This window comes from Falco naumanni, chromosome 11 (assembly GCF_017639655.2).
Source record: "Falco naumanni isolate bFalNau1 chromosome 11, bFalNau1.pat, whole genome shotgun sequence".
Lineage (NCBI taxonomy): Eukaryota > Metazoa > Chordata > Aves > Falconiformes > Falconidae > Falco > Falco naumanni.
The window spans coordinates 26,694,258-26,718,510 of NC_054064.1; the positions used below are offsets into that span (position 1 = coordinate 26,694,258).

The 24,253-nt window shown below is 43.8% G+C and overlaps 1 protein-coding gene across 1 annotated transcript in view; it reads right to left on the reverse strand.

Moving 5' to 3' along the window:
• Nucleotides 1-24,253, reverse strand: part of LOC121095490 (BEN domain-containing protein 5) — a 964,914-nt gene that overhangs the window by 264,814 nt on the left and 675,847 nt on the right. The gene's annotated exons all lie outside the window — the stretch shown is intronic.

The following is a 24,253-nucleotide window of genomic DNA, read 5'->3' on the forward strand; positions in this document are numbered from 1 at the left end:
AACAAAAGGAGATTTTATAAGCAGAACATGTGAACATGCCAAAGAAATGAAACTCAGGAGAAAAAAAGGTATGTCAGACACTTACAGCTAAAGGTAATCCAAGTGTGGTTTGGGCCAATAAAAAATTCTTGCATTCAAAAGGCCACCTGACTATCCTAAAAAACAAGTCTCCCAATTGCAGCTGACAAATTATGAGGAATTTTCTAAAGAGATTTTACTTTATCCACTGAAATGTGCACTAAATCTTCCATTTAGCATGGTGCTCGTGTAAAGCCAGTATCGTTCTTGGAATACTATTACAACGTGCATAAAGCTATTTGTCAGGCGATAATCAAATGCCAAAATTGGTTCTGATAGAACATGCAATTGCTCACCCTAGACAACACTCGCTGTCCAAACAGATAGAGATTGTGTAGATAAAGAGAGAAAAATTTTAATTATTATTTTTAAATCATCAGTGCAGTCATCTCATTAATATGAGCCAAAAGGAAGTTGACCTAACATAATATACTATGTCAGAAATGAACAAAAGAGCATTCCTTTCTAATTAGCAACCATTTTCAATTAAAATGCCCACATTTGGATTTAAACTTATTGCAAGAGACTGACTTTGGTGAATAACCTGGCCTTCCTAAGATAGTCAGTCTTATGTGAATAAAAGATCAAGGTAAATCTGTAGTTAATTATTCCTTCAGACAGTAATATACTATGTATGTGCCACAGAAAAGCATGTGGAAGGGCTGGGTGCTGGATCCTGGTCTCCGATCCTTACATCCCATTGGAGTAAACTCCATAAGAATTTGACTCCCATCTATGGACCACTCAGAATTTCCCTGTTACTGATGATCTTTTGGCTTTGTTCTACCCTTCGCGTTTTAAGGTAGCCCAGACTTGCTGGGCAAAAATGCGCTCAGGCCAACAGCAAAAATTAAGGATAACATTTTCATGCATGTTCAGTATTACAAAGACTTTCAAGTCCACTTCCAGGGCTTCCAGTATCTCATGTAGATAGGCCTGAAGCAGACAAACCTTATGAGAACGCACTGCCGAGTGTACTGCCTGCCACCAGTGCACATTTCCCAAGAAGCTAATGCAATAAGTAACAGTGTCTAGAAGTTTGGCGGAGAAAAAGAGGTCACCACATGTTTGGCAACACATCATTAACTTGCTAATTATGCACTAATGGACATCTGATATTTCAAAACCACTACTTGATGCAATTACGTTCCACTTTCCTACATTAAAGGAAAGATGTAACAGCACTACATCATCCACCTGCTGCATTCTTGTACATTTTTAAAAACCCACTTAGATCAGAATAAATTAATCACTTCTACCCACCACTGATATCAGGCAGCACAAAGAAAACTAGTTTTAGTACTTAAAGAAAAACAAAAAAACCCCACATATAAAACCTTTGATCAGTGACCAGTCTTGGGTGCTGGGTATTAGGAATAGCTGCTCAGTGAAGGATTTCTCCAGAGCACTACGGTAATGAATTATAATGAATCACAAGGTTGGGGCCAAATACTCTGCAGTTATGCCAGATTCTGCTGAATGTCCATGAGTCCCAGGTCCGCAACATCTGAACCAATACTAACAAAACAACACTGCTTTCATCTTTTGTCTCATGACTCATTGCAGGCGCTGGGGTAGTAACAGCCCAGTTAGCCTTGGCAGCCCAGGGCTCCACCTTCCAGCTAAAAAGAGAGCGGAACACCACATTTCCATCATTTTCCCTGCGAATCCAAATGTACCTGAAAAGCAGTTGGGCCTACTGCCTCACTGCTGGATACTTTTATCATCACCTTTCTCCTAGCACTGAAAAAGTTCTTCCCGTGGCAGGTTTTGCCTAGATACAACAGATTCCTGCCTCCACACGTAGCAGATGGTTCACCTACTGCACATCCAGAGGATGAGTGGGGAATTAACCACCACTGAGGAATTCAGTTATCCTTGAGCTCCTTAATGTCTGCATGATACTGGCAGTCTTAGCACCTGGATTCCTCCTTTCCCACTTTCCCTGGGGGTAACGTACTCCCTGCATCTCACAGCGCCAAGTAGGAGAAGCCATTTTACCACAACTGACTTTCATTTACTGCAGGTGTCAGGGAAAAAACATAAGAGGAAAAGAAATCCAAAGTTTTGCAAGGGCAATAATCTCTCCTATGGACTTCAGCGGATAGAAGTTGTTAATTAACGTTGTATTTTATGGTGGCATTGGAATCCCCTTAGAGGATACAGCTTCTACTCCCACATTCTTCGTAGGCTTCCATTTTAATCTGCAAGTACCTCAATAACTTCAGAGCTCTCTGATCTGTACAAAGGGATCCCTGACCGTGATAGACTGATGACTGTTATCCCCTAACCCCTCCGCAGGGAAATCCCAGCTGGGCATCGAGGCTCCTCATGTAACATCCAAGGTGAATCAGAGAGCAACACCCCAGAAAACCCTGCAGAGAGCAGCAGGTCCCAAGTATTGTCTGCTCTGGTGAAGGTGGATTCTCTGCCAGGGGACAGTATATAGCTACTTTACACCCCTCTCCTGTGCAGAACCTAAATTGCCTTTCTTCAAGCCGGGTCATCTCACAAGGCAGAGGAGCCATGTGTAGCCTCTTTCATCAGTGATCATTGATTTTTTTTTTATATTTTTTTTTTGGGGGGTGTTGTTTTAAACAAAGAAGTTCTGGCAGGACTGAGGAAGTGCTACACAAGTAGCACCTTTGTAATTTCCTAATTTTTAGCTAAAATGTTAGTGCTTGATCATGTCAGATATATACAGAGTTTGGTGGGTGGCCACAAAGTCCTGTTAGGAAGAGTGGTCCCCATTTGGTGTCTCCAGCCAGACAAGCCATCATTTCTTCCTCCTTAGAGTAGCCACACGAAACCCTGTTCAGGTACTCATGTGCCACTGTCACAGAGAAAATATCAACAGGTACTGTCTGTGTAATACATGAAATACAACATCAGCCTTTCAGGCAGAACTGACACAGTGTAGCTCAGACACAAAAAAAAAGCAATTATACAGCATCCCAAAAACAGTTTTAGACCATTTGTTTTAAGAACTGCATAGTGGATCCAAGGGAAGAATTCAGCCCCAGTGAAACACGAGTGAAATCCCATCAGGAAAGGCCTGTTTACATCCCAGCCCCAAAGATTTTTTTTCAAAGTAACTAGCATCCTCAGATAATTTTGCTACCATGATTTATATATAGCTGCAGAAGACCTTAGATGAGAATCATATGTGGAAATCTGCAGTGCTGCCAGGTGGCCTCTGGAGGGAAGAAAGTGCTGTGAAACTTCTGGAATGGTTTAAACCTCTGAGCCCCTACAAAGCAATTTGGATTACATGATAGCCCACAGCAACATGCTGTTCTTGAATACACAAAGCATAAATATAGCAAATCGAGTTAATAGGTTTTGTACTGCACATCTTGTTTGGTTTGCAGACAGTGCTACTAGAAACAGCTTCCAATACAGTCCAGCTTCTTTCAGGATTGTTTTGGTCCAGCTCATGCCTATTTATGCAAATATCCATTTTAGAGTGGCAATTGTAAAAAGCAATCCCAAATTAGCAAGCATTGCTCAAGGACTGGAAGGGACGGCTTGGATCAGCTCCCTCCTCCGCCGCAGACAATCACATGAGGAAAGTCAGGATCAAACAGGCAATTCATGATGTCTGCTTTCCCACTTTCCACTCTGCCCCTTCACATGAGTTTCTCAAGGATGTTTCATCTGCCAGAGATGCGGCAGCTCTGATACTGAACTGGCAGGTGTCCATCAACACCCACCACCAACTCAATGCCAAGGACCATGTATAAAAAGCACTGCCAACCACGGCAGACAGGCAAAACCTCATGGAAGAGGGCATCAAGTCTGACACACCTACCATAAAACCGCGCAGGCTGAGAAATCTTGTCTCGTTTATACATCTCGGTGGACTCTCATCCCCACTAACAGCAGTTTTGTATGTCCTGCAACCTGAGAAGTTGCCTACACTACCATGCAAGTGCAGCTAGAAAAAGATAGTCAAGATAATGGTCACCGCTGTAATTTAGGTTATCTGAAGGGTCAAGTATTGTCCCTTCATATAATAATAGGGTTTTTAAAAAAATCACCACCCTGAAGGCAACATGCTCATGTTCTGACAAAACAGCAAGCCCAGTGAGCTGAGGCAGTGCCCAGACCTGCAGATCATCGCGGGCTGGGCAGGAACTGAGTAGGCAGGAGGCACAGGCAGGGAGGGAGAAACAGCTCCTCGAGTCAGGCTGTGTCTGGAAAGGCAGCTGAAAAAACTGACAGCGAGCAACATTCGGTTCTGCTCTGTTCAGTAGACCAGGGTAACAAGTTATTTGCAGTTAAGCAGGATCGCACCATGAACTCATGGTTCTGCTCATGAGAAAGAGAAAGCCCTCACCCATGATCTTGAACCTTAGCAATTCAGCCCAAGAGGAACGCGTGCCACCTTCAGAGATGCACAGACTGCTACAGTCCCACTTTTTAGGGAAGAAAGCCCAGCAGATTTACCATGGAGAATCCCAGCCTGAGGCAGCCAGGACTCAAGAGAGAGTGCTTGGCTAGCAAATGATCAAAGTGTGACTGTTCTCCCATAATCACCTACTGCATCTTCTCTTCTTTTCTGCTGTCCTTTTTGTGCAGAGAAAAACAACAACAAGAAAAAGTTTATTTCCAAGGAGCAAATTATTTACCAAATCACAGGCACCTTGGGGGTGTGGGAGCTAGCTGGAGCTTCATGTGAGAGTGCCTTCTGCCTGCACCGAGCAGCCCCCAGCACACACATCCTTCCTCAGCACCAGACTCTAAAACAGGCCTCCAAAAAATGGCACTGTATCCTACACATATTTTGGGTAAATTGCACAGCTTTATTTTCTTTCCTAGCTCAAAGATAGCCAAATGAATTATTCCATATGTTTGTAACCTTTCCCCAGTCTGTGGTGGATTGTTTTATAACCATTTGCAGGCAGCTGATACATAGAGGGATTGCTCACCCCTCACAGCGGGAACAGTCTCATCAACTCACGGAGCCTGCTGCCCATATGTGAGCCTGAGCCCTTTCCAGTCCGCTCAAGGGGCCTGGTCCCTCTTGAAATACTCCAGAAAGCCTCATTTAATCTCAGCAGCTATAAAACTTGTCCATGTTATTTAGCCTAGGGTGTGCAAAAAAATACACAGAGGTGTGGTTGCAGCTCTGGGGAATGAAGGAAGAGAGAAAAACAAAAATTACACTAGAGAGGGAGAAGTAAAGCTTAAAGGAAGGTTAAAGGAACACAAAATGTGTTCAGCCAGATAGACCTGACATAACTCAGTTATTGACTCCATAACAATATACACAATTGTGAACTTTCCCAAGGCTTTTTACACATTAATTCATAGTTCACCTGGCACTCTTAGCTGTGCAAACCAAAGCTCTACACTCCAGTAGTTTGAAAAAAAAATCCTTTCTGGGCTTGGCAGGCAGCACTGCTTTCCAGTTTCATAGCTACAGTTGAATATGCTGCTCCTCATCACTGGTCCAGCGCATACCAACATACACAGCCACTCTGAAGACTCTCCCTTGAGGGCCTAGCAGGAGCAGGCCATCAGTTGGACAGAAAAGAGAGGCAACATCAGCACTGCCTTCAGCAGCCCCAAAGGGGGCAGAAAACCCATGAAAGCATCTCACCAAGAGCATGTGTGCGAGCACTATGGGGAATGGTGTCTTAGGAGAGGGTCTCATGGCACAAAGCACTGGATAGTGGGTGGAAATTTTTGCGAGGAAGCAAGGAGCAGGGTGAGTTCAGTAGGAAGTTGACATGTGTAGCAGCTCACTTCATTGATACTGAAGCCATTTGCAAAACACATCAACAAGCAGATCAGGGAAATTATCCAGCTGGGTTGCCGTGTCTGCCTCTCCTGAGCATTATCATCTCTGAGTCTTAATCCAGAGACACTGCAAGACAAGACAGGGAATCTAATGTCCTATCTCCTGCTGATTAGCTGGCAGGTGTAGCAAGGAGACCTGGGAGATTCCCTTTTTAAATAAAAAAGCTGGTTGCCAGCACCAACTGATTGGCATTAATGCAAATAAGCCATCACAGGGTTTAACTCAACCATGCCACGTGTCAGCATCCCATTACTGCATTACATTATGTAAATCAACCGCTAAGAAAATACAAATAGAAAAGAAGAAACTATAACCTCAGCAGGCATCATTCTGTTGAGCACAGCTCCAGCTGCCAGCCCCATGCAGGAGTTATATCCAAGTTCCTGCAAAACCAGTTGCAGCCTTTGCACTGGCTCTCCATGTACCAGTACTCCTGTTTTATTTACTCAGCCTTAAGGGCAGGTCCCACGTACAGATGAGAGGGGAGCTAAGGGGAACTCCACCACCCAACCCATGCTGTTAGCCCCCCAGGAACAGCAGACTCTGCCCAGCATGGTGAACTGTACTGACAATACTGCCCCAGCTCCACCCTCCTAAGTTGGGTCCAAGGCCACCTCTGTAAACCCAGGAATGCTTTGCACTCCAAAAACAGAGGAAAGAAACAGTCTGAAAGATAGTTATTTAATGCTTTCTTGGGAATACTGAACTTGCTGAGCACTCAGTGCTCCTGCTTATCTTCACAGAGACTCAAACCAGCCTGCCATCTGCTTTTGCTCTCTTATTTGTTCAGTCTAACCTTGAGTTTTGTGTTCAGAGATCTAGGTCCAATCTAATTGATATTCATTGTCTAACCATGGTCCAACTATGATGCTTTCTGCCTCTCACTATCTGCCCAATACACTTCCTCTGCCATTCTGTTCTTTTCCTGCACTGAGCTGTGCTAATCCCATTTTTTAATCCAGCCACTGGCTCCATTTCACCTACTGCTCTAACTCCAAGCTTCTTGCTCCCCACTCACACACCCCCAACAACTCATCTTTCCCTTTTACTCCTTGTGCTCCCTTCAGGACTCCCAACCAGCTTCTATCTTTTGCGCACTCCTGTGAAAGTTTCACCTTCCACCCATGCATGAAAGTCTGCTATTACATGCCTGACCACTCTTCCTCCGTTCACATCTTTGCAAAAACATCACTCCAGTGAGACCTTTCAAACAAATTCACCAACAAATTGTAACAAAAAGCTGTGTACCCCTTTAAGACCAAGCTTTGGTGATCTGATTCATCCCAGACTCTGCTTACTTGGATGCAATATCCACTGCCCTGCTCAGCTCATGAGAGCACTGAAGCAGACGCTGTGATTTCCTGTTGCGTGAGGCACAGACCACACTGTCAGGGCCTAATAAACACCGGGCAATGTTTCATTTCCCTATAATTAGTTGCATCATTTGACTCATATTACAGAAAGGGAGGCACAAAAGCAATGGGCAGAATTCTTGCTATCTGTAAGAATGGATCAAAATCAAAAGCAGCATCCAAAGAACATTTAAAGAACAATAAATCCTCAAAGATATCATCATAAGCTAAAGTAATCCTACTGTAGGAATTATGTGCCCTATTCAGTCAGAGAAAGGAAATTTAGAAAAGAAATTTGTGTTGAAAAGTATCTTTATGTTATAGAAATGCTTGGTGAGCATAGTGGGGAGGTTAGAGGGGGGAACAAAACAGAAAAAAAGTTTTTCCTTTTACTGTGCAACACATGCTTGTTTTTGTAATTCAAGATCTCAGAGTCTTTTCCCAGTGGATGATCATCGGTTTCACCTATTACAAGAAGAGTTGGGAACTCCAGAAGCAGAATTAAATGCAGGAAAAGTAACCCAACCAACAAAAACTGAGATGCTTTCATGGTACCAGGATAGCCAAAAAAAGACATAGTATTATATAGCCAGGAACTTTTTTTTTTTTTTGTATGTCACAGTATAAAATAGACTTTATCTTAATCTTGTCCTCAAAACCTACAACCACACAGTCATACCAGCATCCAGCTTTGATAACATAACACTACACCCATCAGCTTTACCAGGGCTGCTGCAGTCCTTGGCTCCTCTAGTCAATCGGCAACTGATCTTTGCAAGAGTCCACACTGGCCTGGCAGTGGGAAAGGATGTTTCCTGCAGGACACCAACCTTCATGCTGAACCTTCGTTAAACGCTCCTTTAGCGGGAGGCAACAGGTTATGGTAGGATGGGTCTTACCTCTATCTTATGCATAGGTATGCAAAAGCCTGAAAAAAAGATGGTGGGAGGGACTGGCAGCAAGAACAGCAGCAGTTGTCATGGGGAGATTTCAGCACAATTAACTGCATTGATGTTAGCTGGATGCGTGTCACTTGAAGGGAGACTGCATAGTTTCAGCCTTGATGATAATGTCTACAGGAGATTTGTTCCAAGAGCAAGGAACAAGAAGAAAAGAGCAGAGAAGAGTCTCAGCGGAGGAAGGATGAACATCTGGTCTGAGGCAGATGACACTTCTGGAAATGATGGCCATGCAAATCACCCGTCTGTACAAGCTCAGAACAAAGAGCGCGCACAGCAGATGATATCTGGGCTCATGCTGCCATTTAAATGGGATCTGCTAAGAAACAAGCATGCCATTTTCATCTGCAGCAGATTTGTTTTATGACATGCTGGGCCTGACTGGGCTTCTCTGCTAAAGAAATGAAGAATTCCTGAAGTCAAGGACATTAGAAGGTGGGACATGGTGCCTGCCAAGCCCCTCTCTCCATCCCTCCCTCCCCCCACCCCGACATGGAGGCTCCCAGCTCATCCTAGATCCGTCACAACACTATGGGCAATCTGCCACCTCAGCCACACTCAGACATCAGCCAAACATTATTATGAAAGCTACAGATTCATCCACTTGAAGTGAAAAATACACATAGTCCAATCAAGCCTCTGCATCTGTTTGGACTTTGGTTTGTGTTCATGTTTCAGAATGACTTTATGAAGTGAAACCAGTTTTAATCTCAGAGCATGCAATAAAGTATGGGTGCATGCCAAGACAGATAGCAAAGAAATCTGCGCTATCAGCCACCAACAGGTGAGCCATCACATGAGGTCTCTCTTCTTATATCCAAACAGTGCAGAAGCTACAGATTTTGTAGCACCTGTAAAAATCACGGATTTTGGAGGATACTGATCAGGGTGCAGTTCAGCACAGAGAAGATGGAGATTGGGCTGACAGGGAGAAAGGAATGAGGCTTATTTTGGGAGGAAAGCAGTAATAGCTTTCATAATCGGAAGGGAGGATGTAGGACAGCGATTTCCAAACTCCTTGAGAAAACATGACAAACCCCCCTCACTCTGGCATCAAACTACAGCTTCATCCAGATTTCCTGTTACTGTCACTGAGGCATAATAGCTGAAGATTACAGAAGAGTTTAGTTACATTTCCAAAGACAAAACCAGCACCATTCCCCTAACTAACGTTTTCTAATACTTCAAAATTTAAATGTAGAGAGAAAGAGGGGCAAACTGTTCAGAACCAACCCTGAACAGAGACTTTAGGGATTTGGGAATGCGTCCTGCTCTCCCCCTGCCTTTGCCTCTGCGCTGCTCAACTCCTTTGGCTCATCATCCTTGCTCCAAAGCTGCATGTCCTTAGGCTATAGGCAGCAGCTCTAAAAGCTGGGAAACACACACACTAAAGTCTGTCGACCCCACAGCTCCCAGCCCAATTCTGCAGGTGTAAATGCTTCGTATGGCTTGAATTAAGACTTACATTTCTGAATGGCAGCTGAATCAACCCTCCAAGCCTGTGCCTGCTGCTCCTAAAAAGACCTGTGCAGGAAACTTTGATGGAAGAACTTGAAGAGAGAAGTTAAAGCCCCGTGAAAGGTCTGAGCAAGCCCACCACCAATGTGGGATGACAGCAGCTGAACTTAAATCTGCACAGAGCAAAGCAAGCACCCTGCTCAACCCAGCACCCTCACACAGGGACCTCCACAAGCGTGGGATTAAGCTTCCTTCCCAGCAGACTTTCATTGCTGGCCAAAACAGGCAACAAAGATGGTATAACCTTCACCCCAAATCCCTCATGAGCCAGGCTTTCTTCAGAGCTTTCCCATGTGAGCTTTCCCGCATCTCAGAGCAGCTAAACCCACGCTGCCATTTTCAACATGGGCAGAGGAGAGTGTGATAGAAGTGCCTCATCAACTATCTTCCACAGAGATTTTAGAGACTCATAAGACTACCATTTTTCTGTCAGATTTGGTTAGCTGATAGCAATCAGTGGCTCTAGAAGTTATGATGACACACTACAGAGGGGAAGCATAAAAACAAATCATGGGAACAAAGTCTTAAAGACTCTGAATTGAGTACTTAGGTTGAGGACTTGACAGGTGCTGCCCACACAAGTACAATTTGTATAACCGCTATCCAGTGGAGTAAGCACTATATGTCTCAGTTGGCAGCTGGAAGTAGGGATGTAAGTCACAGAAAAGAGTTGTTTCTAAGCCAGCCATCACATAAAAGTAACTCTTTGTGGAGTTTTTCACATGCATTGTTAAAGTTGAGTTGTTGCTTGAAGGTACAAAGCAGAAAACCAACGAAATCAAAACAGACTTTCAGAAGGGCAAGGAAATATGCCAACAAAAACACTACACAGGGCTTCACCTTGTCAAGACTTTGGCATGCACAGACTTAAAAAACAGAAAGAATCACCTTTTGCCACTTGCTTTAAGAAATTTCACAATCCTTTGAAAATGTACAATGAAGTAGCTTGTAACGTCAAAGCTGATAAGCAGCTCCTGGATGGAAGACAAGGCAGCTCTTTGTTTTGCACTGCAATATTTTGTCATCAAACCAATGAACAATATTAATGGCAAGTAAACTCGTTCATTAAGGGAAAAACATTTCTGCTCACGTTCTTTGCACTGGCAGCTGGCCTCCCATAGGTTGCCTACTTCAAGTCTAGCCCCAGAGGAAGGAATTGGGGGGAACATTTTTCCTTTGAAATAAATAGCCATAGTTTAATTTAACCTCAGGGGGGAAAAACTAGTAGATTCCCCATGTACCCCAATTCTAAGAAGACATGGAAACTACACTGAAAATTGGATTTAACTTTTCTTATCTTTTCAAAAAACAGAATTGACTTTTTAACTGTCATTCTGCCTCTGCCGAAGATCTTCCAGCTGGATCCAAAATACTGAAGCTTGGAGAAAAGGGGAAAAAAAAAAAAAAAAAAAAAAAGAGACTGCAATAAACCGAGACCCCAGAACACTTCTGAATATCCAAAGCACAGTTTATTCCTCCCAGTATCCTTAAAAACCTCCCATGCACACAGCAGGGTATTCAAGCCAAAACCGACTCAGCAAGAAGAAAGCAAAATTTTTCTTCTTAATAGATTATTAATTTATCTCCCTGTTCCATCTAAGAGGGCTGAAACAGAGAAGACTAAGAAGCTGTAGGAATGCTTATTGTCAGAACAATAAAAACAAAACAAAAAAGTTTTCATGCACCTTTTACTTATTAATTTCCTAGCTGCATTTTGGTAAAGGCTCTTCTGGACAGGGATCAGTGGAATTCCTAATCAAAACCATGACACGCAAAAAAGTACCACTTCTGCTTCCCAACATGAAATATTTAGTGTAAAATCCCACGAGCTGCAGTATAATGACATCACACTAATGGAAGAAGAGAAAACCTTCTAACAATTAAAGAGAGCCTTGCGGAGAGAACACACAGGACATTGTCAAGCTGTCATTTATATATCAACCACAGCACATCGGACAGTCCTGCAGGCTACTGTAAACCCATTTGTCTCTTTAATGGGCTGCATCAGGAAACAATAAAGACTATAAACTGAAGGAGGTGGTTTTTTGTTTGCTTTTAAGCAGAAGGGTAACATCAGTTAAAAGATGCTGTGGTGCCACCCATTGCTGCCTTCAAAGCTTGCATCGAGTCTACGGTCCCGCTCTCCCCTCTACAGCACACGCGCAATCTTGGAGCCCATTGCAAAAGAAGCCTGAACAAATGCGTGTTTATTTTTCTGATAAAAACAAATTTTCTGTAGACCAGTAAGCAAAATTTTTTCCACCTCCTGCACCTCCAGCAAAATTGCCAGTGAAGGGCTGGTTCCAGAGCCGTGACTGCTGACATGGTGACGCACACGGCAGGAAAAACACAGCTTGAGTTTTAGATGCCAGGCTGAGCATTCAGCACTGGCAGGTACACAAACCTTGTTTTGACTTCAAACCTGAGCAAATCTGATCTGGGAGTTCACTGATGGAGAATAAATATGGAAGAAACTGATTTCAAATTGTGTCTTTTGAAAGGATGAGTTGACAGGACAAAAACAGCAGATGCAATAGGTACCTGACTACCATTGTTACATTTGTTTAAGCAGAGATTGCTGCAATGTTCAGGAGCCGCATAGTAGACTCGGCAATATGCAATCAAGTCACGGGTCTGAAAACACTCTAAGAAACATCCAGTAACTTTCACAAATGATAAGAGCTGGGCAGATAAAAGAAGTAATTACATCTTCTTTGAAACTCTATTTCGCTATTTTTAGTGGTTTAATCAAGGGCCCAATTCTTCCACCTTTCTTCACACCAAATAATCCTTTAGTCTTTAATTATTTTCACTAGAATGGCTACTGGCAAATTAAGTCACTACGAAGCCAGAGTTAAGGGAGTCAGAACCTGGCCCAAAACATTTTGGATCAGAAACAGAGACTCTGACTAAACAGCAATATCAGTGCCTAAAAAAAGCATCCCTTTACATCCCGGCATGATGGCCCCAGCCCAGCGCTGGAGGCTAAGGTTTACACACTGTGACATTTAGCCAGTGGCCTCTCTAGGGCTGTGTTAATAAGACCAACTGAGCTGGATTGCAATCTAATGCAGAGAAATACAGATGGCTATTAAGGATTGGACTGTGACCAACTCATTCACAAATGCTATCAGACACCAGCCATTTCTGGGCAAATCCCAAAAGAGAGGGGTAAAAGGGAAAACAGTAGGTTTTTATTATGAACCTCCACATCAAAACCTGCCAGACTCGGGAGCAGCTCCATACACTGTTCATATGGGGCTCTGCACTGGTTCAGTGGTCTGAACTGGAGTAGAAAGAACCAGAGCCAGTGCAAAAATCCTTTGATTGCTGTGTTGTGTCTACACCAACACAAAGTCCAGCCCTAGAGAGGAAGGTAGATGAGGAATATCCAGACAGCCATACCTAAGGAGCATGAAAGTCAGAGCTATTCCAGTTTTCTTTGCTTTGGAGACTTGTAAGAGATCTGACAGCACAGTGCCTGGATCTGCTCATCAGTGCTTTAAGCAAGTATCAGTATTTGTCGGGTTTTGTATTTCACCAGAACTTGTCAAGTTTGGGTTATGTTTCAGCTTCAGGACTTCATTCTTATTCCTAACTCTTCAAATTATAGATACTTTCATGGCAGTGCTCGGCCCTGTTCAGTCAGGTAGGAAACACCAATTGCCTCTTTCCATCACGCGGGTGAAAAAAAAACCAGCAACAAACCCAATACACAAAGGAACTAAAGAGAGGATTACCGTCCCACTCCAATATTTGTTAACGCATTTTTCCTGTGAAAGAAGCCAAGTTTCTCTTTCTTGTCAAGTGTTTTTTTTTTTCCTGGAAAGGAGGGCATTAACACAAGAACAAACCCGAACATCCTTGAGTAGTGGTTTAAAACAATCCTAAATGGCAAAAAAAAAAAAAAAGCTCACTGTAAATAAATGAGTTTCTGAACATGGCAGTGCATTGAACACAAAGCCTGCTCCCCTAGGAAGCATGCAGAGCCAAAACGCAGCCGGGAAAGCCGTGCCTCCAGGCACCATGCCACTGTGCTGATAGCAACCCTTCGCTCCCAAGGGTGCCACTTAAAAGACCATGGGGAGGAAAGAAGAGCAGCGAGGGAAAGACCCTTTGCCCATTGTCAGACTTGCTGTATTTAAGCAGCAGAACCTTTTCCAGCATTGAGAACTACTCCCAGGGAGGTCTTTACTCCCCACTTTCCAATTTCCATCTAACAATAAAGTGCCTGGAAGCACTCCCTCCCTGCAGCCCAAGCCCATCCCCTCTTCAACAGCCCTCCTCGCTCCTGTCCTCCGGTAGTCACTGAAAGGTCTCCCATCTCTCCGACCTGCGTTAGGATATGGGCTGGACGTGCCCAAAATGCCCCTTTTGTGCACGATTCCAGGCCCAGGCTTTTGACTTTGATGAAGCCCTGCAGTGTCAGTGAGTCCAGTTCAGGTAAGCCAAACGCGAAGAGCTTCAACAGGATAGAAAAGCCCACATAAAAGACTATAAAATACAGGTATTCCTGCAGTTCATGACTGCTTATCACAATTAAAAGGACAGAGACGTCCTGCTCTTAGTGCCAGCATCAGGACAGAAAAGTGGCATCACATTAAGTTTCCTGCAGGGCAGTACAGGGACCCTTACACGAGGGAAGGCGAAGTAGATATGATGCAGTACCACATGGGATTGCTGCTGGCAGGCTGCCACAACTGAGGTAATCCGGAAGGATCCTGACCAACTCTTACATCATACAGAACACCAGCGACCTGCAGTTACTTTGTTCCGGGGAGGATTTCCTGCTGCAGCTTAAGACATCAGCCACGAGCCAGGCACAAGGTACAGCGATGTGAATTAGCCATACTAACATGCCTGGCATGCACTGCCCTGAGTCAATTGAATAAATGGGATATTATTCCAGGCCTCATTTCCAGAAGAAGCCATCTGACAGCTGTTACCTCACAAATTGCTCTGTACAAACAGGTGCAAAATAAGCAAAAAGAGCTCCATTTTTCTTCCTTACTGAACTGAAGCACCCAGAAAAAGATGTTTGCTAAGAAGTCTATCTTCAGAGAGCTGGAAGGCCGTGAAGACCCTTCAGTCTCTTCCATAAAGAGAGGCTACCACTAGCCATGTCAGGTGGCCAGCAAGGCAGCCCTGCAGAAAACCAGACCTTGAGTGATAAATAGCTTAATTTGTGAGGTCTTCAAAGATCCTTAGCTGGAACGGTGCTGGAAATGCAAAGTGAATTACTTAAAAATACCTTTCTTGACTTCAGAAAAGCACTATGAATCTAAAGAAAAGAAAAAGGCAAATCCTCTATTTGAAGGAATGAAGCATAAACTCAATCCAGAACATAATCACTAAACAAAACAATATTTACAAACCAGCCTTTTGAAATGATGCACAGCAAGGGCAGATACATCTAGATTCTCACACTAAAAGCGCAGTTCACCCACTCATTGTTTTGGGATTCTAAGAGGATCAAAAGGACCATTTTAAAGGTCCAAATCCCCCACAAAAATCTCTTCAAGTGGGCTAGATGGAAAAGAAAGAAAATTGTGATCAGACACATCATGATTCAGGGAGATCTGAGTGCAGAAACTTGTGAGCATTTCCACTGAATGCAAAGTAGTAATTAAATGCTTCCTATAGAAAAGAAAGGTTGTCCCTTGGACACTTCTGTCAATCTGCATTTAACAGATGCAGCAGTCTTCTCAGTTCAAGCACACGAGTGCTCCAGTTCTCCGCTGAAGTGACCTTAGCTGTCAGCCCAGCCTGTCCTGTTCAATATCTGTAGCTCTGCTTGGTACGTTTTGTGAACATGTGTGGGGTTGAGAAGATGCAAAAAGGAAAAGCACGATGAACAGGCAAACCATTGGCCCCAATTAAAAAATTAAACAGGTGTCCCGAGACTGTCAGCCTGAAGATGGAGCATCTACATTTAATTAAAGGGATAAGTTTAGCAGAAAATGCCACTCCAGCTACTGTCAGAATGCATGATTAATTTGTGATAAAATACCCAGCACTAACAGAAGCAGACTGCTGGAGGACACATATTTACACAATTGCTTGTTACTTCTTCAAGATATTACCAATGACCCTGGGCTTAGTGTCAGTGCATTAAAATGAAATTCTCACATCTAGTCTTTTGAAGGCTCAGACTCGCTGAAGGCTTTCTGAAGCACCCGGTGCGACAGAACACCGAAGCCTGGGAACAAGCAAGCCAGCCACCTGGTGGAGGCTGCTGCCCTTCCACCACCAATGGGGGTCACCTGCCTCTTTTAGTCTCAGTTCATCGGTCCATCTCCTGCAGTGACATAAGGGCATGGCTCTTCCTCAAGCTCATCAGCGATGCCAGTCCTTTCCAAGCGATCCTTAACTAGTTTCCCTGCTATGACAGCGGGTGCTGCACCCGCTGCTAATCAACTGCTGTTTCAATTAGCGGTCGGGGTAGATTGTTTTTCCTCACATGATCGATACACACATCTATTGAGATGTGAAAGAGCACAACTGTTTCTCCTCAGTCATAGTATTTTGCAAATCCTTCACATCAGATAACGTGCACAACCGTACCTCAAAGTTTAACTTTTCCTGCCCATCTGACCATGTTTGAAATACCAATTGCAAGGTCCTCACTGGCTTTCAGCTAAGTAGAGGAGTTGGGTTTACTTCCAGCCCCTGCGAATGCACATGAGGTTTCCAGGATCACAGTGTTTTCTTGCCTACCTTCTTCCCCCAAGGAAGGAAGACTGCTTTTTTTTTTTTTTGGTTTTTTTTTTTTTTGCCTTGGGTTGCCTGAGCCTCCCACCCATGGATAGAGTCATTGTTTTGTTTCACACATTAGCTGGAATGGTTTTAAGTGTCAAACTAATAAGGCTCTGAGGACGTATCTGCGGAACTTCTGCTGAGCTGCTTCCCTGGGTTGATGCTCTGACATAGTGCCATAGATACAAAAAATCTCCACTCAGGGCTCTCACCATTTCACACAAGTAGTTTCAGAAAGCTAATAACCATCTCTCTTCATACTAGTGAGAGAACACATGGCACCCACACCAAACGGGCCAAACACTTCCAGAAAAGAGATTATTATTTCCCAAAGCATATCACAGTACAACCTGCATTGAACAGGACATTATTTGATGCAGCTGACCTTTGGATTTTAGTTCTTAATTTTATTCCTGAGAAAGCCCAGAAAAAAAAAAAAGGCAGGAATCACCAACTTCAGCTCCAATTGATGTCAGCCATTTCCTTCTACCCCTATCCATGGCTGTGCTCCTCGTGTGAGACTTCTCTTCAGAGACATTGTGGAGATTATTAAGACTTCACTGAGATAACTTCAACTACTTCATAGATACAGACACTTAAAACAGCCACAGGCTAAAGACAGGCAGTCACGCAGATGTATGCAAGGTGTATCACTCTTTGGACTTATGCCTAGCTAAGCTTTTTGACTGACTGTCTTGGAATTTTCCTTAGCTATTAATAGAAGAATTTCTTATAACAGCATCAAACAACGTAAAAAGTACTTTCCTTTCAAGTAGTCAACAGCTACTGATCAACTACCATCAGCAAGGACCTAAATTAAAATAACCTGGAATACTACTACTTCTGCTTTTATAAATAAACAGAAGAGAGTTATAGTGCTGTGAAAAAAAATATTCCTGAAGTCTACAACTGGATACAAGCATAGCTATTTATGATTTGTATAGTCATATGGTTGAGCACTGAAACAGATATGAGGACACAGGACTTGGGCAACGTAACTGCCTGTCACTTGATACTACTGCCTCTGATCTCAGCTGCCGCATGAGTTTCCTCCTTAGACCTTCATTCTCAGAAGCATTGACCATCGAAGGAATGGCACAAAACACACATGGCACAAAGAACACGTATCATCAGCATCTCACTTCCGCACTCAGATACTTGATAGAACTCGTAGTTATGTCTGGTATTGAAAATTTCAAAAGAACAATCTTTTGGTTTCCAAGAGGTTTCCCACCTCACACAATTATTACCATTATGGTATTCCTATGGTCATGAAATTAACTTCTCTGTATATGTGGCTCTTTATGACCACACTTTCTCTGGACCCTTCTAACTAGAAGAATGCGACACAACATGCCTCCATGCACATAGATCTTGAAAACTGAGGGCATCGTTCAGGTGCTGGAGAAAAGCACTAAAAGCAAGCAAGGATGTAGTAGAAATACTTACTCAAGAGGGCATCACATAGCCCCTTGGAAAGAGTTGGTCTGTTTGACAGGTTGGTATTGCAGACTGATGAAATGGACCAATTACGGGGTTCTTCATCCCCTTTTCTAGCTGCTAGACTACCTCATTGCTTCCCTTTGCTCCCAAAGAAAGATGGATTTTTTCAGGCTATCTGCAGTTCTAGCATTTTCAGTAATTAAACTTATCTCTGAGGCAATCACATTTAGGATTACTAGGTTTCCTATCTTCAGGCTAATAGGGTCAAAATGCTTAGCTGCCCTCCTGCCTGCCAGTTTATAGCATTTTGCTAATGGATCATTTCCTTCCATGGGGATAACACATCGGCTGTTAGGTGTTCTCTTGTTGTGCTGCAGTTTAAGGTGGTCAGGCAGTAATAATAAGCATTCTTGTTATACAGGAGAGTTTATTGCCAGATTAAATAGAGTAACAATGCAATAAGAATGACTTTTTGCTCACAAGTTTGCTGGCAAGGATTTCAGTCAGGCAAGGGGGGCTTCTGTAACTTGCTCAATGGTTCTCCAGTCTTCACCTCACTTATGCTCAGTCTCTCATTTTTACTGCACTTGTATTCCCAAACCGCACTACCGCTTAGTAGGCTGTACTTAAACAGTCATGCATTGGAAGAATCTGAGTCCAACAGGTTTCTGCCTGCTTTAACTCCTTTCCTGACAAGCTCTGCACCTCCACTGCCTTGTTTCTTGTTTTTCCTCAGCATCACTCCTGCCCTTATTTTATCTCTCACCCTTACCTGCCTACAGAAGCCCGCTGCAGCAGTCACAGGTCTGACCAAATCAGCATCTCCACACAGAAAAGCAGGGGGAGTAAGAAAAAGAAAGCACAGTATGCAAACTATCCATTTAGACAAAATGGAGTCTCTATGCAAAATGGTATCGCTTAGGCCAGGTTCAGACCCTCAGACGTGGCGATTTCCTTTCACTCTCATCATTTCAAAGCAAGTTTTATGCATTCGTGGCAAACTAGATCTGCAGTCATATCTAATACATCCTAGTCTTAATGCAAAATGGGATTACAGTGGCTTACTCCCAGAATGTTGATCTTCTGGTAGGAGCATTTAAGATTACTCATTAGACCCTACCAAGTGAACGAGTTAAAGCAATAGGGTTTTTTTCCTATGGTACTTCAAAGCCATTACTTTGCATGGAAAGTAATAATCACTTGTCAGGCTCTCCACTTTGCACATAGAGCCTTATTTCCATAGAGGTGAAAATTTAATAGTTCGCTCAAATGCTCTTATTTTAAAGAATTTGGTGCAATCAGTCTGAGCCTCACATTTTTGCCTTTTTTTAAGACAACCAATCTGGCAGGGTATCCATTCTCAAGAGCTCAAGACAAGATGAATTAAAGTTAATTGGGGGTAAAATGAAGCACTTTAAAGTGTGTCTCTCGAGTTCACAAAACTGGAATAAGCACAGGGAAGATCTATTCAATTATCTGTGGTTGTGAGATTTGTTTTGCTGAAACCATAACACCCAATCCACTTGTTCCCCTCGCTGTCTCTGCCTGTGATCCCATCAGACCTCATAGGCTAAGCCATCTGGCTGGATCAGCACTACAACTGGAGACTGTCAATGAATCTCAGACTTGGACTCCATTAAAAATGGTGCTGCTGGTTCTCAGAGAGAAAGAGCTTCTCCCCCGACCAGAAAGCCACTTCACCAGCATCACTCCACAACACACTCTGCGGGTCAGATCAGAGGTGAAAGGGGAGAGAAGAAACAATAGAATTTTAGAGAAGACTCAAGACTGAAGCTTTCTTCAGTAATTTCCAAGATGGTTGCTGCAGGAGAAAGAATCTAAGTCCAGAAAGTAACTGTTACCTGAGCAATTCTCCTTTTCTTCACTAACCTCCGCCAGCCAAATGCAAACCTACTTGCCACTAATCCAAAGCAGTCTGACTGAAAAGCTAACCTGTACCTTCCACCCCGGCTACGGCTGCGTTTCAGCATCGCTTGGAACAACTGCCCCATGGGCAGCTGTACCCCAGCAATCACAAGCACAGGTTCAGCTTGCACGCACACACCTCGCATAGGTCTAAACCTGGCCGTGGGTGTACCCAGAGCTCTGCAAGCCTAACCAGCCCCTGCTGCACAGGGTGAAGGGCAGTAGCCTGCACTGGGCTCGTGGATTAGCTCAAGTGCAGTACAAAGTGGAAGTTTGACATATTATTTTTTTATGCCACCTAATGGCACTGTAATACAAACGAAACGTGCTTCAGACCAGTCCAGGCATGCCTTTGACTGCAGAATAGATTTATTGTACTGTGTACAATCTACCATTTGCTCTGGGATCTCTCTGAGTGAAAGACAAGTCATTAACGTCCTCTAAATATCCTTGAGGAGTGGTAAGACAGAGAGTAATCATGCAGAGACTTATTTTTGAATAGGATCCTGATTTAAGCATCTTGTTTCTTATCTTCCCTCTCGTAGCTTTCAGCAGGTGAGCTGATTTGCTTTCTTAGAGAGAACTGCACTCCTGGTGAACTGGCCAGAAAATTTTAAGTTAGTTTTGGTTTTGGTTTGGTGTTTGTTTTTTTTTTTTTTTTTTTGAGTGGGTGGCTAACAAAAACAACATGGCAAGATACCTGGGGAAGGAGGGGAGGGGTTGTTTTCTTGTCTGAGATGGGTGCACTGGGCTCGCTCTGCCTCCTGGACAAGGCTGCTCTGCAACCCGCTCACTGAACTCCCACTCACACCGTGGAGGCATCAGGTGCAGGGATGCCTGGAATATGAAATCAGGTCTGCCGCAGAGAGGGAGGGAGGGTGGGAGGGAAGGCTGTGCCCTGCCTTTTTCGTACTTTTAGATTCAACTAGAGCTACAGGCATCGCCTGCTTCTTTGCAGCTGCCTCCCACAGAAGGCCAGGCCGTGCCCTAAACTTCAAGTCTGAATTTGCAGAGTTTTAAAGAGTCTGGATGTCAAGTGGCCCCTCCAGGCCTCACATTCATCTGAGGTTGGCAAGTCCAGCACAGAGAGAGTTTGCGGTCCAATTACAGGCATGACGAAAGAGCACACAGCAGCAAACAGGCCGTGCAGCGAGGAGCCCTTTCGCTTTGAAACACTTACTTATATCCTTAGGCTGGTCTGTGCCAGCATCGCTTAACGTAGTTACACTACGGGTAGATAAAGGACTGGCCCTGCCTGAGTTTTAAATATGGTGGTCACCATCTACAAGGACGCAAAGCAATTGTCCTCCCTCATTACCAATGATAATTTCTCAGGGCAAATTCTTTGGTACACGAAATCCTGCACCTCTAAATTGCAAGCCTACACATGATAGTGAATCATGCTCTGGCTAAAAGAAATCAGCTTGCAAAAACATAGTAAGATGACCCCAAGCTTACAAAGTAGCGACAGAAGTTCTTCATTTAAGAAATACTAAATATTCTTTTTTCCTGCTTCCTTTATGTTGCTCCCCTCTGACGAGCAATAAATAAAAAGGCAGCTGAAAACAGAATGAAAGTGCAAAGCCCCAGATCTGAAAGGGACAAAGACTCCATCTGTCACAAGAAATCCAAAAATCCAACTACCAGCTCAGAGCCCACCTGCCAAAAAGGTTTTATGCTTATGTTAAGTGTGGCTTTAAGGAACAGAAATGTTCTCACAGATAAAGGCAGCCACAAGAATGACTAACTGAGATGCACAGACAATAATTCCCTCCTTTGATTTCCTCTGCTGTCACCACTATCAGTTAGACATCTGAATGAAAAATCAGCTTAGAAACTTTGATCCCTTTAAAAACAGAAAAACAAACCCCGTAATCCAGAAATCCTAGAGGAATACAGAACTTTAGCATCCTCCTACGCAGCATCTTTGCTGCAACACTGCAACTGTGGGGAGAAACATACCAGCCCCCCTGCCCCGTTGCAGTGCCGTGCCACATGCTGAGCAGCCCCCGGGTCCAGCACAGGCAGGTGGTGAAATGCAGATGTCTTCTGCTCACTTCTTGGTCCTACATGAGAGAGAGGATTTTTCAGTCCTGCCCATAGAGCATCGCAAGCCTCACGGCTTGCTTGCTGCTTTGCGTATTCAAAAGAAGGGGAATTTAGGATTGATATTTCTCTGCCAGAAACTGAGAGGATTGAGTGGCCAGCTCTACCAAACAAGAGGTCCCCTAAATACTTCGGGTTCCTCTACACAGGTTTGTTTTCCTCCTCACTCTGTTTTGCTTCTAGTACACACAGACTGAAGTAGCCATCTGCTTCCCAGAGCTCAGCCCTTCACCTTGAACAACAGCAGGTACTGCTATGCCTTTACCTTTACATTGAATTAGAATAATTTTGGGATTTTTGTTTGGCCAAAGGCCAGGACCCAAGTGCTGGAAAATGAAAATGCAACGGGCAGTACCCAAGAACAGAGAGCACAGAACTAAGAAAGGGGAGGCTCTGTAGTAACGTAATTATGTGTCCTGGAATAGTACTTTAAAGGACTTTGTTAAAGATCTCAGCACTAACCTTTCTTGGATGCTGGCACCACAGAACTAACACTACGCACTGGATATAAGAAGCTCCAAACTGCAGAAATATTGCCTGCTTTGGCACAAAAGATCAACATCTGCTCTGAATCCAGAGCGCAACCTACTCACTTGATTACACAGGCACACAAATGCAGTCAAGTTAGAGACTTACCAAGTTATCCCCTCACGGCTTAGCTATGTGCTAGGTCCTACCCTTCCCCAGCTGGGCGCTGAACTGCACTAGCCAACCCTCTTTGGTGGGCTCTGGTTGGGACTGGGGCAGCAGTGCAACTGCAGGGGAAGCAAGCCAAGCTCCCTTCTGAACCACAGGGGCAGAAGACAGACACACAGGTCCAGTTCCCAGCTACCTCCTCCGTGTTGGTGCAAAATCATTTCTTTTAATGGAGTTAACCCTGACTTGCTCTAGGCAGCTCCCCTGCAGGGGCAAGCTATCAGCATCTGTGTCAGCTTTGCACATTTCCTCTTTCCAGTGACCTCCTGGGCTGTACGCCTGCTTGCTCCATTAACCCATCTTTGCTGGGCACATGAAATACTTCAAACTTTAAGAAGTGAAACGAACATATCCATGGCCACTACTGGCAACATTTTCCTTCTGGAGTCTCCCTGTGCCCTTCACATAGAGGGAGACAAATGCAGCCGAGTGTCAGACACTCAAGCCTGAAGCAAACCTCTATTTTTTTTTTTCTCCTTTCCTAACACAGCAATACATACAGGTGGCTTATACCCAGCAGAACCAGAAGAAACACCATTTATTTCTACAGGCCTTGGTGAAAAGCTCAGCCTTCCTGACTCAGCAGGATGGATTTCAGGTGGAACATGCACCCCAGATGATGCCCTTCATCAGGGTTATTGGGAACAGCCCCCTCCTCCGGTTTCCACACCCTGCAAAGGAGCACTGGCCCCAGCATGCCAGAGATGAAGAGTGGATCTGAAAAACAACTGGCTTTAACACCCCCCCTGCACCCCAACCATTAACTATAATTGTATTCTACATCAATCACATGAGTTTTCCCCTTAAAGGTTATTAAGTATAATTTCTACTATGCAAATAGTTCCAGCTTCATTAATGGATTTTTGGTTTCTAGTAGAAGTTTTTCTTTGATGAATGTCTCCAGATGTCAGTATCTGAAAAATGTATTGGGGGGAAGAAAATTCTCTGTGATGCAGTGTAAAAAGGTCCATTGGAGGGAGGGGGTTGGGAAAGATAGGAATATAATTAAAACAATTAAAATTCCTATCTCATGACCATTTACAGATGCTCCAAAGTGGCTTTAAATTAAAGGGAAATGTCACAGAACATGGATGATTCTGCCAAAAAGCAGCATTAAAAATGACAAATTCCAAACAGCCTGAAGACTCTCGTTAAACCCGAGGAGCAGGGCTTTAACAGCTCAACCAAGGCAGGCGGAGGGGGTAGACCAGGGGGGAAGAAAGAAAAATCAGGTCTAACAGTCAGCTGCAGAAATGAAGGAGAGGTGACCAAGGAAAAACTATCCAGCAGAATAACCACACAACATGAAACCTATAGATTTTTAGATTTATTCCCACCAGATCAGGTATCTTTTCTATCATCTTGTCTTTAATGGATTCAGACCGTCTGTTACTATGGCCTCAGTTATTGCCTTTTCCTAACCACAGATTTTTTTATGTGTCTAAAAGCTCTGGTGATGAAAAGCTTCAGCTAATATCAAGTTTTACTGGCTGAAGGTTCCCCCATACATGCCCACCCCAAGCCAGCGCAGGAGGAAGGCTCAAGGGGCTGCATTCCCTCCACTTTTTCTGTTGTTGGGATTTATTTCCCCCTTATCTGCACTTCTGGGAGAA